Source organism: Chrysemys picta, chromosome 6 (assembly GCF_011386835.1).
Source record: "Chrysemys picta bellii isolate R12L10 chromosome 6, ASM1138683v2, whole genome shotgun sequence".
Lineage (NCBI taxonomy): Eukaryota > Metazoa > Chordata > Testudines > Emydidae > Chrysemys > Chrysemys picta.
The window spans coordinates 21,317,198-21,332,190 of NC_088796.1; the positions used below are offsets into that span (position 1 = coordinate 21,317,198).

The 14,993-nt window shown below is 46.9% G+C and overlaps 2 long non-coding RNA genes across 4 annotated transcripts in view; one reads left to right on the forward strand and one right to left on the reverse strand.

Annotated features, from left to right (window-relative positions):
* LOC112058939 (uncharacterized) overlaps positions 1-14,993 on the reverse strand; it is a 59,073-nt gene that overhangs the window by 38,778 nt on the left and 5,302 nt on the right. The window lies entirely within an intron of this gene.
* Positions 13,189-14,993, forward strand: part of LOC135984215 (uncharacterized) — a 36,252-nt gene continuing 34,447 nt past the window's right edge. Inside the window, exons 1-2 of the long non-coding RNA XR_010602121.1 lie at positions 13,189-13,310; positions 13,573-13,715. This is a non-coding gene — a long non-coding RNA (uncharacterized LOC135984215). The remainder of the gene's footprint in view (positions 13,311-13,572; positions 13,716-14,993) is intronic.

Below are 14,993 nucleotides of genomic sequence, written 5' to 3' on the forward strand. Positions count from 1 at the left end.
TAAACCAGTGTCCTAAACCAGGATCCTGTGTGATTCAAATTATCCTCAAACTTTGGGAAAGTCCAACTTCAAAGTTTGCAGCCCAGCCTCACCTCATGTAGAAATTCTCTCAGATATGAGTCAGTGTTCAAGTCAGCATCAGGAGGGCCAGTTAGTGCAGCAAAAGAGCCTTCCCAGCCAACTAGGGACATGCATTCCAGTCTGCATTAGCCTGAGGCAGGGATGTTGTCTCCCAGATCCAGATTCCCCTCGGCAACCTAATCTCACTTTTTTATCGCACAAGAATTTTTCATGTGGCCAGCGGACTGAATTCTAGCTGCCTGTTTGCTCTCCATTCACTTTGGAATCCTTGTGCAGTAATATGCAGACTGTTAAAGCTGCTAAGCTTAAAACTAGAACAGGCCTTAGTATTTCAGAGTGGGCCCATGGAACTTCCAACTGCAAACTACTCTTCTCCACTGGGATCACATCATAATATGCAGGGCAGCGCTAGAGGTTGTAGTGGGGAGGTTTAGCAAGCTGATCCAACAGCACACTGAACTTTCTTGCTTTGGGTTCAAAGTTTGTATAGAGATGCAGGAGAAGAAGGGCCAGCCACTTATGCTGTGGTCAGGGCATAAGGTGGGGCTGTCTGCTTTCAGTATGGCTCTCTCCTTCAATGTCCTGCTTGGATTTTCTACTTCCAAAAAAAAAATCACAACAGAAAGAGTCACAACTGGTAATATCACTTGCCATTTTCTTGGTCCAAATGAATTTGGAGTTGAGTATCTATTCTCTGATCTTATCTCATCTTGGCTTCAAATCAGTCCTAGACAATTTATTACAGTTCATTTTGGTTTGTTAGATGTGAGTCCTCTTGAACGTCAGGCAGCTGTTCATTCCTTTAACAGGCAAAACTGCACTGAGAATAGTTACGCATTCTATACCCTTTTTTTGTGCTGCCTTGAGTCTAACTAGTAATGGCATCCTTATACGCCCAACGTCCTAATGCTCAGAGAGCATGTAATGAGTGATGTTATTCCCTCTGCTTCAAACATGCAAAATTCTTGGCGATCATCACTAAACTATCTGCCCCAAAGCACTTTATTCTGGTGGTCTTGTTAAATATCTTTATTGAATCATTCAGAATAAAGAACTGGGCTCTTTCATCTTTAATTTTTAATTAAACTGAAAAGCATCCAGGAAATCTTAATAAACAAAACAGGGACTGTGACAACAGATGCCAACTTAAAAAACACAGCAAAAAACGTGCACGCCCCAATTCAAGAAGCATTGGCAACCTGTATCTTGGGTAAATACAGGAGCAGTGAGGAGGAAGCTGGCCTACTGCCACGGAGAAGCACTTATTAAAAAACTACTTAATGTAATGACATAATCCTTTGCTGCTCTGCTGAGCATTTGTGCTACTTTTTAAATTGTTTCTCATATTATAACAAAATATTATAAAAACCTCTTGTGCTGCAATGGAGTTCTTTCAGATGTGCCAATCCACCATGCTATATTTTAATTGTTCACTTCAACTCCGATGCAGTTAAGAGGTGACTTTACTGGCACCCATTAATTAATGTTTCTTAGAATCATAGGACTGGAAGGGACCTCAAGAGGTCATCTAGTCCAATCCTCTGCACTAAAGGCAGGACTAAGTATTACAGACCAGCCCTGACAGGTGTTCGTCTAACCTGCTCTTAAAAATCTCCAATAATGGAGATTCCACGACCTCCCTAGGCAATTTTTTTTCCAATGCTTAACCACCCAGACAGTTAGGAAGTTTTTCCTAATATCCAACCTACACCTCCCTTGCTGCAATTTAAGCCCATTGCTTCTTGTCCTAGCCTCAGAGATCTTTCACCAAAAATGTTTGCCATTTTCCAACTAGTTCTAGACGAATGTGAAACTGAAGAAGAGACAAGAGTTCCTTCTGGAGGGTAATTAAGCATTGGAACAACTTATCTAGAGATGTTTTAAATTCTCCAGCATTTGAAGTCTTTAAATCAAAACCGGATGTCTTTTGAAAAAACAACTATAGCTCAACCAGAAATTATGGGCTTGATGCAAAAATTGTGTAAGGTTTTTTGGCCTGTGTTTATACAGGAGGTGAGGTTAGATCGTCATCATGGTCCCTTCTGGCCTTAAAACCTATGAATCCAAGAACTTCTGGTCATACTACAATATAATACTTTTTTCCATGGTAGACAGATTGATGGAGTAGGTGGGACATACTAGTTTTGTGTTGGGTGACTGCTATGGGAAATCTAGCTTAATTTTATATAGAGCAGCACAAACTTAAAGTTTGTCTGAGTTTTTAAAATGTGTAAAATATTGTTTTTTAAACTGACTTTTGGGACAGTTAGTGATCAGCGTAAATGACTGATCAGAAAGATCTGTGTGAGATTACATTGTATTACTTGAGAAATACCACGTGATCATGTAATTAAAGACTGGCATAAGGTGTATATAGACAGGATGTGTGGTCCACCTTAATCCTGTCATTACATGGGTTTTTAACAGTAAAACCCTGGTTGACTTTTGATAGGAAAAGAGGGCTCGATTAGGCAAGGTGCTGACCAGTCTAGCCCTGATCCAGGGAAGTACAGATTTATTTTAGCTAAATGAAAGCAGAACTAAGGCCTTTGTATATTTCTGAACCAATTGCTCTGTCCATTGGGTTAGCCATGTTTTAGAATCTTTCACAGCTCTGGAAATGTACATACGGTATTGCATGTGTGTACACGCAGGCAGCTGTGTGCTAAAAAAATTCTTCAACGTGGGGAAAATGAGTTTTCTGTCCGATCTTCAGAATTTTCCTTCAAGTTACGGTAAAATTTCTCATTCTCTCTCCCTATGGCCCTCTAGCACCATTAGATTAGCTAGAGGACGTGCCCTAGTAATGAAATCAGTTTTTAAACAAAAGACAGAACTTTGAACCTTGGGCCAAAGTTAACGAGTAACAGAGATGGATGCTAGATCAATAGCTGGCAAATATTAGCTATGTGCAACTGATTGGCATGCAATTTAAAAAAAAAAAGACCCTCACATTTCCAACCTCCAAATATCCCAGGGCCTGGATGGAAAAAGAGCAAGACTTTGAAACTGCTAGAAACTAAAGAAACCCTTAAAACTGAAGGCACCATGTGAAGTTTCCTGTCCTGCCCATTAAGGCCCTGATCTTGCAATGAGCTCTCTATGAGGTCTGCCCATTCAGAGCTCATTGCAGGACCAGGGCCTACGGGTTCTCAATACTAATGAATTTCATTTTCCTGTTGCCTGCTGTTCCAACCATTTCTTTCACCCCAGTGCTTTATTTTTGTGAACAAAGGCAATAAAGAAAAGTTGCTATTAGTTTTAAGCAGCAGAATTTTCAGTCAAGTTTTTAGACAGTTTGTTTAGTTCCATAGGAAGAAACTAGGATGCCTTCTTGTAGTCTCATAAGATTATCACACACACACACACACACACACTGCACCTCCACACTTTTCTATCGTGTCCAGAGATGAGGAAGCATAATCCTGCTGTCCCTTTCAGCCCGTTGGTCACTGAGAACACAGTTAATTGCTATCAGTAGAAATATAAGTTCATTCTCCTTTACTGCATTCTGTTTACTTTCAGTTATATCCAGGCAAATGACTAGCTCCACCCAAGCTAGTGCAACCAGGCATGAATTATACCTCCCGGCATGTGCATGACCCCCCCCACGCCACCGTATCCACAGGGAATTCACCCTAAAGGAAGGTGAGTGATGTTTCACGATGGGGAAGCAATCGAACCGAGGCTGTTTGGAGGATGAACTGAATCAATGAAGCCTCCAGCTACCCAGGCCATGCATTTCACCACTTAGCTTTTAAATCTCAGTTCAACTTTTGTGTCCCCTTGGTAGAGGAAAAACTTGAGCTGTTATCTACTAGCACAACCTCTGCCTTTGCGCCTCCCTCAGGGTCTGCACTGGCTTCTGCTGGTATCGATCAGGAATTAATCTGGGACTGAATGTGAACTTTATTGTACAATGCATTCAATATATCCAGGCACATCCAAAAATCCCAGCTAGAGGCACTCAGGTACTACACTGATGGGGCCCAGGTGAGCACCTGAAAAGGTGGGTGAACCAGTTTGGATTAGGAATGAGCCCAAACCACAAAGTTTGGATCAGAATCCGAACCTCCCTAAAGTGCATGGACACTTGTATCTGGGGTTTCTGTTTGGCCTGATCTCTAGATCAGATGAAATATGAACTTCCTCTCCCCTATTCAATTTAACAAAGAGATGGTTAAAGGGTGACTTGATTACAGTCTAGAAATACCTACACAGGAAATAAATATTTGATAGCAGACTCTTCAGTCTAGCCGAAAAAGGTATAAAATGATCCAATGTCTGGAAGTTGAAGCTATAAAACTTCAGACAGGAAATAAGGCATTTATTTTTAACAGGGAGGGTAATTAACCATTGGAACAATTTAACAAGGGCTGCGGGGGATTCTCCATCACTGGCAATTTTTAAATCAAGATTGGATGTTTTTCTGAAAGATCTACACTAAGAATTATTTGGGGGGAGTTCTATGGCCTGTGTAATACAGGAGGTCAGACTGAATGATCACAATGGTCCCTTCTGGCCTTGGAATCTGTGACTCCCCAAATCTTTCTCCCATCTACACTCATTCCTTTTTTTTAAAGGAAATGGTCTGATAAATTGACTCTTCATTTCCAGCCCCTGTCTGGACAGGACAGGAATCTCAGGACAGAGCCAGTTACCAGATCTCTGACCCACATTACAGACCTATACATTTTAGATAGCAGCAAATCCACTGTATGTTGTTCATGCCTTTGTGAAGAGGGGGGGCCCTGTTGATATAAAATGATTAATTTTACCTGGACTGAACCCAACCTCTCTGAGGTTACCCCTTCCTAATACAGCAACATTCACATGCATATTGGAAATCAGAGGCTAGAGAGAAATGTTTCATGGCCCCTGCATAACGGGTAACACCTGTAAAGCACGCTGGAGATGTTAAGCTGCATGCACTATGGCTGACATTTTCGAACATGCTCTGCATAGGCCTAACTCTGCTCCTTTCGAAATTCAGGTTGACTTCAAAGAGAGTGGTGTTAGGTCAAATCCCAGCCTACATGTGCCCAGTACTTGTCCTGGGCCATCTACATCTCAAGTCTAATAGTTTGCACTTCCCACCATCTCCCTTTCTTCTCATTCTTACTAATAGGCTAATATGCATTCTCCTTTTGTGGTGGTAATGGTTTTAGTGTCATAGTATTGATACTACTGCACAATGACCAAGGCACAAGTTCTTTCTGTGGCTGCACCTAACAACAAGGACCAAGCAAGCCCAGAAAGCATCTCAAGGATCCTCACTCTGAGTCAAACCTCCCTCCCATCAAAGAGGATAGCAACATTCTTCTTCGAGTGATGGTCCCTATGTGGATCCCAGATGTGGGTGCGCATGTGCGCCATGCACTGGAGCCGGAACTGTTCATAGTAGTGTCCGCTGACCCACACGTGCGTTATGCATCGACTGTGTAGCACGTCTGAGGCTTTGAGGCTGTGCGAGTTGATGCCACTCCAGTTCCCTCTTACCGCTGCATGGCCAGAGTTGGAACTCCTGTTCCTCGATGATCTTAGTTTTCTAAGAGAACTACTCTTCCATCCTTTGTACATAGTTTTTCTTCATTCTGTATAGTTGTCCATTAGTTAGTCCATTAGGTTCCCATTGTTCTCCCCTCTCTGGGGCTCCTCCCTGGCCCGAGGACTATACCCCGACAAGCCATTTTTAAATACTGTGCTTCCCTGTCTGTGAGCAATGAGCTGCCTCTGCTTGCCATTGTCTCTGCTGCCCTGGCGAAGCTCATATCGCTGGCCACTGCTCCATCTGGCCACTTCGAACTCAGGAAGCCAGAGCACTTCGCCTCCACATGTACCTTATGGAGGAGGCTACACACCCACATGCGCAACTGGATCCGGCACCCTCAGATCCACCGCAGCACCGCCCAGTACTGGCAGTGAGCGCCTCCACGGACCCTTTCCGCCCGACACTGGTGGTACCACCACAACTGCCCAAAACCCACTGTGCACACAAGAAGCACAATCATGGGCACAAAGGCAGCTCCCTGACAGGGACCACCTCGAAACACAGCGTTGCCTCCTCAAGCTGTGCCAGGTCAGGTGAGAAGCCATGCATCGACCTGGACAATCCTGCTCCAAAAAAGTCCCTCTCGGAGTATAAGTCAAAGCACTGCCCTTCACCAGCGTTGCTCCCAGCAACGGTGACTGGCCCACTGCCATCACCCCCCCCGGCTCCGTGGACCACCAGGACCATCCGCGCTTGTCAATTCCGACAGCCGAGCTCATGCTGCCGTATGCTGGCTTCTCTCCACACCCAGGGTCTTTGGTCCTCTCCAACTGCCGTCTCCTACAGATGAGCTTCTCTTGCTTCAGCTTCCATCTCCACTCTCTCCGCCGGTCCCTTCTACAGAAGAACTTCTCTTCATGGACTGTCCAGTCTTGCCCCATCTTGCACTGACTGCTCCACCCCTGCCAGACCAGTCCTCTGGCTCTGAGTGGTCCTCTTAACCGGACCCCACCTTCTCGCCTGCATGGTCATACAGCCCGGAGCCTCAGCACAAGCCATACCAACCAATGTACTTTCCACCAGTCGACTCGTTCCATTACCCCGGGGCGCCTGCCCAGCAACCCTTTTGGGCTGCTTGGAACCCCTACCGCAAGCAGAGGGTACATCCACATCACTGCCTGTCCCTGGCGCACATTGCCTCTCCTTCTGTCTAAGAGGAGCATCGGGACGTTCCCGCTCCGTCAGCACCAATGGCACCGTTGACACCTCCAGTGCCCACTGGCGCCTCTTCCTCCCGGAATGATGCCCTCTCTCTCTCTCTCTTTCCCCGACGACCATGTGCAGTACCAGGCCCGTATGGCTACGGCCCTCTACCTGCCCGTGGAGGACACCCAGGATCCCCAGACCCAATTCCTAGACATTCTGCAACCCCCTGGATCCTCCCATACAGCCCTATCTATCCACGAGGCCATCTTGCAACCAACCCAGGCTGTCTGGCACACCCAGGCTTCCTGTGCCCTTACTCCCAAGCAGGCGGAACCTATTTCAAACCCTCTAATGGTACAGATTTCCTCTTCTCTCACCTGCCACTGAACTGTCTTCTGATTCAAGCAGTGACTGAGCGGGCCCGCCAACAACACTTTAATTCCACCCCACCCAATTAGGCCTCCAAGAAGCCGGACCTGCTGGGCCATAAGGTATATCCTCTGCGGGTCTCCAGTTCTACATTGCCAGCTACCAGGCCATCCTGGCCAAGTATAACTTCCTGTTGTACACAAAGCTGGCAGACCTTCAAACCTCCCTCCCTCCAGAGAAGTATCAGGATTTTCAGACCCTTCTGGATGAAGGCAAGGTGGCACTCTAAGCCGCAGTTGATGCTGCTGACACTGTGTCCCACTCACTAGCATCCGGGGTCGTGCTCCGCCATGACTCTTGGCTGCAATCTAGCGGGTTCCTGAAGAAGGTCTAGACCATCCTTGAGGACCTCCACTTCAATAACACCAAATTGTTTAGTGACAAAACTGAGGAATCCCTACACTCCCTCAAAGACTCTCGGGCCACCCTCCAGTCACTGGGCCTCTATACCCCAGCCCCAACCCACAGCAACTCCACCCATGCTCACAGCGGCCCCATAGCTCCACTCCGGCCGCTTCCACCTTCCCCCAACGTTCTTCCCAACAGCCCTTTTGACTCTTTCTCCGAGATCCGCAAACCTTCCTCTACCCCTCCCACCACCCCTCCAGTTGTTTTCAGGGGTTGTCTCGCCCTCTTCGCCTGCAACTGGGGCTTGATTACCACCGACTGCTGGGTGCTGGACATTGTTCAGCAGGGGTATCTCATCAAATTCCTCTCTTTTCCATCGCTTGCCCCAGGGACACCCGGGGGATCCCTCCCAATACCATCTTCTCCATGAAGAAGCGGATGCCCTCCTTCAGAAGGGCACCAGAGAACATGTTCCACAACACTACACAGCTGTGCTTTCTACTCCCCTTATTTCCTTGTGCCGAAGAAAGGGGCTGGCCTCTGACCTATTTTGGATGTCTGGCTGTTAAACAAGTTTATCCATAGATTCCGCTTCTGCATGGTCACACTCCCCCTCATAATCCCATCTCTTCCTCCTGGAGTCTGGTTCGCAGCTCTCAGTATGAAGGATGCGTATTTCCACATAGACATCCACCCTGCCCATCACAAGTTCCTCTGCTTCACTATCAATTCCAGGTCCTCCCTTCAGGATTGCTACCGCCCCCTGCATCTTCACAAAGGTTTTTGCCATCATAGTGGCTACATGAGTCACCGGGATCACTTCGTATTTCCCTTCCTGGACAATTGGCTCCTCGTGGCACCATCCCGGACCTGCCTCCTTGCCACTATCCGGACCTTACATGCCCTCCTCTGGGCCTTGAGGATCTGCATCAACGAGGACAAATTGGTCCTCACCTCTACACAAACACTCATCTTTATAGGGGATCACCTGGACTCTATCGCAGCCCGTGCCTTTCTTCCCTTGGACCGCTTCACCACTCATTGCACAGCTCTGCCAGCACCCACACACATGTGTCTGCCACTGCCTCTCCCTCCTGGGCCATATGGCGGCCTGCACCTCCATTACGCTGTATGCCCACCTTCATATGCGCTGCCTCCAGTTGTGGCTCCACTCTGTCTACGATCCCCAGCCGGGCCACCTCAGCAAACTGGTCTTAATTCCCTCCTCTGTCCTGGACTCCCTCACCTGGTGGCACAACCCATCCACGCTCTTAACAGGCATCCCCTTCGTGCCCCCCCCCATGCCATTATCACCACTGATGCCTTGTTCGTCGGATGGGGAGACCATTTGGATGAGCACATAGCCCAGGGCCTCTGATCGCCCAGGGAAGCACAGGTGCACGTCAACATCCTGGAACTGCGGGCCATCCACCTTGCTTGCCGAACCTGCCTGCCTTTCATTCACTCCTGCCATATCCAGCTGCTGTCCGAAAACATGATGGCGGTGGTCTATATCAACCTGCAGGGCGGGGCCAGGTCCCCCTTCGCATGGAGGCCATTCTCCTTTGGAACTGCATACCGTTCACCTCTGGGCACCAGCAGCTCCTTGGCAGTCATGCTCAGCTGGTCCTTCCACACCAACCACGAATGGGAGCTCCACGACCCCATTCTCGGATCCACTTTTTGTCTGTGGGGCATGCCGCGCTGGGACCTCTTTGCGATGCCGGAGAACCACAAGCTCCAGAGGCAGCCTGGGCCCAGGATCCCAGGGCGATGCCCTTCTCCTCCTGTGGACCACAGACTTTCACTATACCTTTCCACCCATACCTCTGCTTCCCCAAGTCCTCCACAAGGTGAGATTCAACCAGACAACGATTTTTATCATAGCCCCTTCCTCACCTCACCAGTCCTGATACATGGATCTCCTCCACCTCTCTGTTCACCTTTCAGTCCAGCTTCCACCCCTCCCCGATCTCCTCATGCAAGTGCACAGCCATCAGCAGCACTCCAACCTGGGCCCTCTCCATCTCACGGCCTAGTATTTGGATGGGGCTCGCACGCAGATAAGTCCTGCTCTGTCCCCATCCGTGACATCCTTACATATAGCAGACATCCATCCACTAGGGCATGCTATCAAGCCAAATGGTGTCGTTTCACTGCATAGGCCCACCGTCACCAACGCCCTGTGATCTCTGCTTCCATTCCTGTCCTCCTGGACTACCTCCTTCACCTCCACCAGTAGGGCCTTGCTCACTCTTCCATCCGTGTCCACCTGGCAGCACTCAGTTCCTTTCTTCCTCCTCTGGATGGCTTTTCTGTCTTCACCACCCAACTACCTTCTGTTTCATTCGTGGCCTTCTCAACGCCTTCCCCACCATGCAGAAACCTGTTCCCACTTGGGACCTTAACCTTGTCTTTGCCTCCCTCACTAAGCCTCCCTTTGAATTCCTCACTACCTGCTCCCTCGCCCAACTTTCCATGAAGGTCCACACAGCGAGTTAGCGAACTGGCAGCCACGATAGCGGATCCACCTCTCACTGTCTTCCCTAAGGACAAGGTCACACTGTCTCCATCCCAAATTCCTCCCCAAGGTGGCCACCCCGTTTCACCTCAATCAGTGCATACACTTCATGACCTTCTACCCTAGACCACACACCTCCTCCCAGGAACATGCATTCCACACACTCTAAATTTGTTGGGCTTTGGCCTTTCATCTTCACCGTACCCGTGTCTTCTGAATGTCTCCCCAACTCTTTGTCGCTGTCGGGGTCCAGCACTCTCATCTCACCCACTCTCTAAATGGATTTCCTGGTGTATCGCGGACTGTTATACGCTCTCCCATATCCCGCCTCCTCCAAGAGTCACGGCCCACTCTACGCTGGCATCCACAAGGAAGGCCGACATTGCAGTGTATGTTCTGTGGCATGAGATTTGTAGGGAGGCCACCTGGGCCTCAGTCCACACCTTTTCTGCCCACTACACCATTGCCCCTGCCACTGCATTGGATGCGGCAGTCGGTCAGGCTGTCCTGCAAACTGTATCTTCTCGAGAGCCCTCGCACCCGCCTCCATGCCAACCACTGCTTGCTACTCTCCCATGTTTGGTATCCACATAGAGACCATCACTCGAAGAAGAGAAGGTTATTTACTGTAACTGGAGGTTCTTCGAGATGTGTGGTCCCTATCTGGATTCCAATCCCACCCTCCATCCCCTCTGCTCCAGGCTCCTCTGGTAAGAGGGAACTGGAGCAGCGTTGACTGGCACAGACTCTAAAAGCCTCGAGGCACCACGTGGTCGACACACGTGCGGGTCAATGGACACTACTATGAACAGTTGTGGCTTCAGCGCATGGCACACACGCGCACCCACATTTGGAATCCAGATAGGGACCACACATCTCAAAGAACCTCCAGTTACAGTAAGTAACCTTCTCTTGCTCCTGACTTCAATGGGAGAACCATTGGCGCCTCCTTTATGCCAGGAAGCCAAGTTTTCATACCACTATCCTGCCACTGTCATTGTGCAATGGCTTCCATATGGCTGGATGGGTGGGAAAGAGAGAGAACAAGGAAAGTCCTTCAAGGCCAGTGCTAATTCCATTCCCTAACTCGTCTAGCAAAAGGTGCTGGTAATGTGAATAACTCCACTTAACTCCACAGAGCCCTCATTTGGGTCTCAAGCAAATGGGGATTGTTAGATGTGCAGACCCGTCATCACTCCCATAGAAGCCAATGTGGGAGATACAAGCCCTTGGACCACCCTATCCAGTTATTTTGTCTGTCTCACCGCATGATATAGCTGAAACTGAAAAAGAGATAGACAGGATCGCAAGGGAGAAAAGCAGAGTAATGAAAGGTGGGCATGCATACGCATACCTGCATGCATAAGAAGGGAGACAGCAAAACTCACATTACTAGGCAGGAAAGGAGCATTAAAAGGAACTGGGCTGAGGTTTTTAAGATTAGGACAAGTAAAGTGACAACTAGAGAGAGACCCAAATCAAAACTCTGGATCTGAATGGCCCCAGATTTGGGGGGAGGGGAGCAAAGGGGAGAAGGAAAAAAGAAGCTGGGGTGAGGGAGGAGGGGAGTGCTTAAAATATTAATCTGGATCTGAATATCCATGAACGTTGGGGCTCAAATCCAGATCCGAATTCTGTATCTTTTAGCATCTGTACTTCACCCATCTCAAATGAAAACCAAGCAGTCCTCCTTCACTCTGGGCCATGACATAAGAATGAGAGTTCACTCCAGAGAATTAGTGGAGAGTATATCTGGAATAAAGGAAAGGAAGTACTTCTGTGTGCAGCATGTGGTCAGCCTGGGGAGTTTGCTGCCATAGGAGACCACATAGTCAAAAAGTGCAGCTAGATTTTAACAGGGGCTGAATAATTTTGCCAACAATGACACTTGAATTTATGGCTGTCTGAGATTCAATTACTCTTCTCTTGCTTCAGGATACAAGTTACGAGGGTAAGTCAGAAACTATTTCCCAGGTGGCCAAGTGCATTAGTGGGGGGGTGAAGGGTGTCACCTTTTTCAGAAGTATCATATATTGGCCGCTGTTAAAGGTAGGACAACAGAGTAGGTGAACTCAGACTGGGGATGGGAAATCCTATTTTGTTATGTTCCTTATTCACAAAGTCTAAGAAAAGCATAACCCTCCCTTTTTCTGTCTGAGCATCAGAGAACCGCTCCCAAAGCTAAGCCCCCAGCACTCATATCCTACAGAGCAGAGAACCACCAATCCAGGTGAGCAGGGAACTCAAGGCACTTCCCAGTGACAGCAACAGCTCCTATTTATCATAGTCTGTGCCACAGAAATTAATTTGTGTACGATACAAAGTAAACAAAGAACTCACTGTATAGTAGCTCCTACATGCACACTTCTAGGATAGGACCATTAATTTCCTCCTCCCCAAAACAGAAACCAGGCAATGCATAAAGTGCTCTGGTTGGAAAAGGAAAAACGGCAAGTAGTGAAAAGAACCCATTCCAGTGTATTGAGATAAGCAGCCATCCATACCAAGCTGCACTTACAGGAATAAACAAATACAACATTTGAGAGAGGCCGGAGGTCCTTTCCTGCTTACTGCACACATCTGACATAGTGGTGAAAGTTCAACGGCTTTGTTTTAAACCTAAGGTTAAAGTTCCTTTTGTGACTATAGAAAGCTTGTAGTTTCAGTGACATTTAATGGTGTTTCACTATGGAGACTCGTATGACCGTCACAACACAGTCTCCAGGTGTGTTACCCAATTTTCATGTCCTCAACCAGACTGCAGCCTGCTATGCATACTACAAGCTCTTGTGAGCTAAATATCCCATTGGGCCATTAGAGGCCCAAGAAACGAAGCTCTCAAACTGCAGGCCATTATGGATTTAAACGTCCCTCTCAGCCAGTTGGAAGCTTATGGTAAGGTTGACTAGTCTGAGATAACGCAGTACCAAACAGCAATGTGCACATACATTTCTGTGCTACTTTTTATCTGCTCTGGTGGTATCTGTTTAAATAGTTTTTGTTTGAGCAGATCTGTCCATACACCAAAGGACAGGAGTCTGATGACCGAAAGGTCAGTTTATCTGGTCATCCATTCAGGAAGCTGATATATGCCCCCTATTATCAGTTTCCAGTGGTGGACCAAAAAACAAAGCAAATAAAGGGCTTTCTTAATCTCTGGAAAAACAGGGACTCAGCGGTATTCTGTCTAATTGTGCAATGATATGCTCAAAAAATACCATTTCTGGCTTTGAGGTGCTCACTTGCTTTTTAACAAAACCATCTTTGGCTGTAAGACTAATGTCCTGGGCGCTCATCACAATACAAGCCCACAGAGTGATTTGGGGGGGTCTGATTCTGCAAACTCCTGTTGAAACTGCTAGTTTGGGGTGTATTGGGAATGCAAGATTAGGCCCTTTATATGCAGTTTGATTCTTTTATGTAAGTGGGGCATTATCATATGTTGGAAATGGTTTGATTTATAATGTACAGCCTGATTCTGCTTTCCTTATTCCAGGTGTTACTCCATTAACCTTGCTGGGGTGTAAGAAGTCAAAACTTGGTCTATATTTTGCAGCATGGTCTCGTGGTTAAGGGCTTGCAGTAACAACATCTGTGTTCTATTCCCAGCCTAGACACAAGATTGCTGTGTGATCTTAGGTAAGTCACTTAACCTTTTTGTGCTTCAGTTTCCTCATATGTGCAATGGGAATATTATTTTTACCAGGTTACTGGGAGATTACTTAATATTTGTAGAGATCTTTAATAGCCTCAACTGAAAGGAACCACCACAGTACAAGCTACTATCATTTGTACCACCTGCACTGTAACGAAAACAAAGCTAATTTTTATAAGTTCACAATTACTCTGTGTTCCTGTTGCATTTCAAGTCCTGCATGCCCAAGAACATCACACCATAAGCAAAAGTTTTACAAATAACAAAAATAACTCTAATATCCTCAGGTCTGCAAAAAGAAACAAACATAAATGCTAAATCTAATCTCTCTCTCTCTCTCTCTCTCTCTTTATATATACACACACACACACACACACACACACACACACACACAGTTCAGAGCCTGGGTAGTAATCAGATCACATAGCAGGCTTGTCCTTTTAGGGGGATCTTAAGTGCCCAATTCCCATTAACTTTCAATGGGAGTTGGCTACTTAAGAAAGGAAGCATAGTCCAATGGTTAGGGACCAACCTGGGCTACGGGAGCCCTGTGTTCAATTCCCCACTCCGCCACAGACTTCCTGTGTGATCTTGGGCAAGTGACTTACTCTCTTTGTGCCTCAGTTCCCCATTTGCAGAATGGTAATAATAGCACCTCTCTATCTCGCAAGGGAGTTATGAGGATAAACATGTTTAAGGTTGCAAGGCATACTTATAAGTACTTAAAATAGATACATACATAGACAGAACCACCTTTGAAAATCTCCCTCTTTCCTGTTGTGCCTTTTCTCCTTGTCTAGCTTTAAAACAGACTGGAAATGAAGAAACAATGGGTGTCGCCAATTGAATAATTATTCAGGACCCAATTCTGATACCCTTCCTCTTTATATTGAATAACACCTGACTTCAGTGAGGCTAGTCATGAAATTCAGCATGAGTAAGTGTACCAGAATCTGATCCCCAATTAGATCTCTGGGTGAAAATGTCATTGTGCTCATGGCTTCCATGTTCACAGAGAGATCTCTGAAATGGGTTTCACTGTCAAGGATGATCAGAATGCCATTATCTCTTCAAGCAGGCTCAGTCTGGCAAATATCATTGTTAGATTGATTCACAGTACAAAACCATGTGTGATTTTCAGAAGACCCAAACAACAGTTTTACCCGTCTGGATTTGAAATAATCACAGAGGTAAAAAAACGTTCCTGGCATTATAAAAATCACATCTACCGGGAAAGATTTTGAATTCTCAAGGCAAAGCAG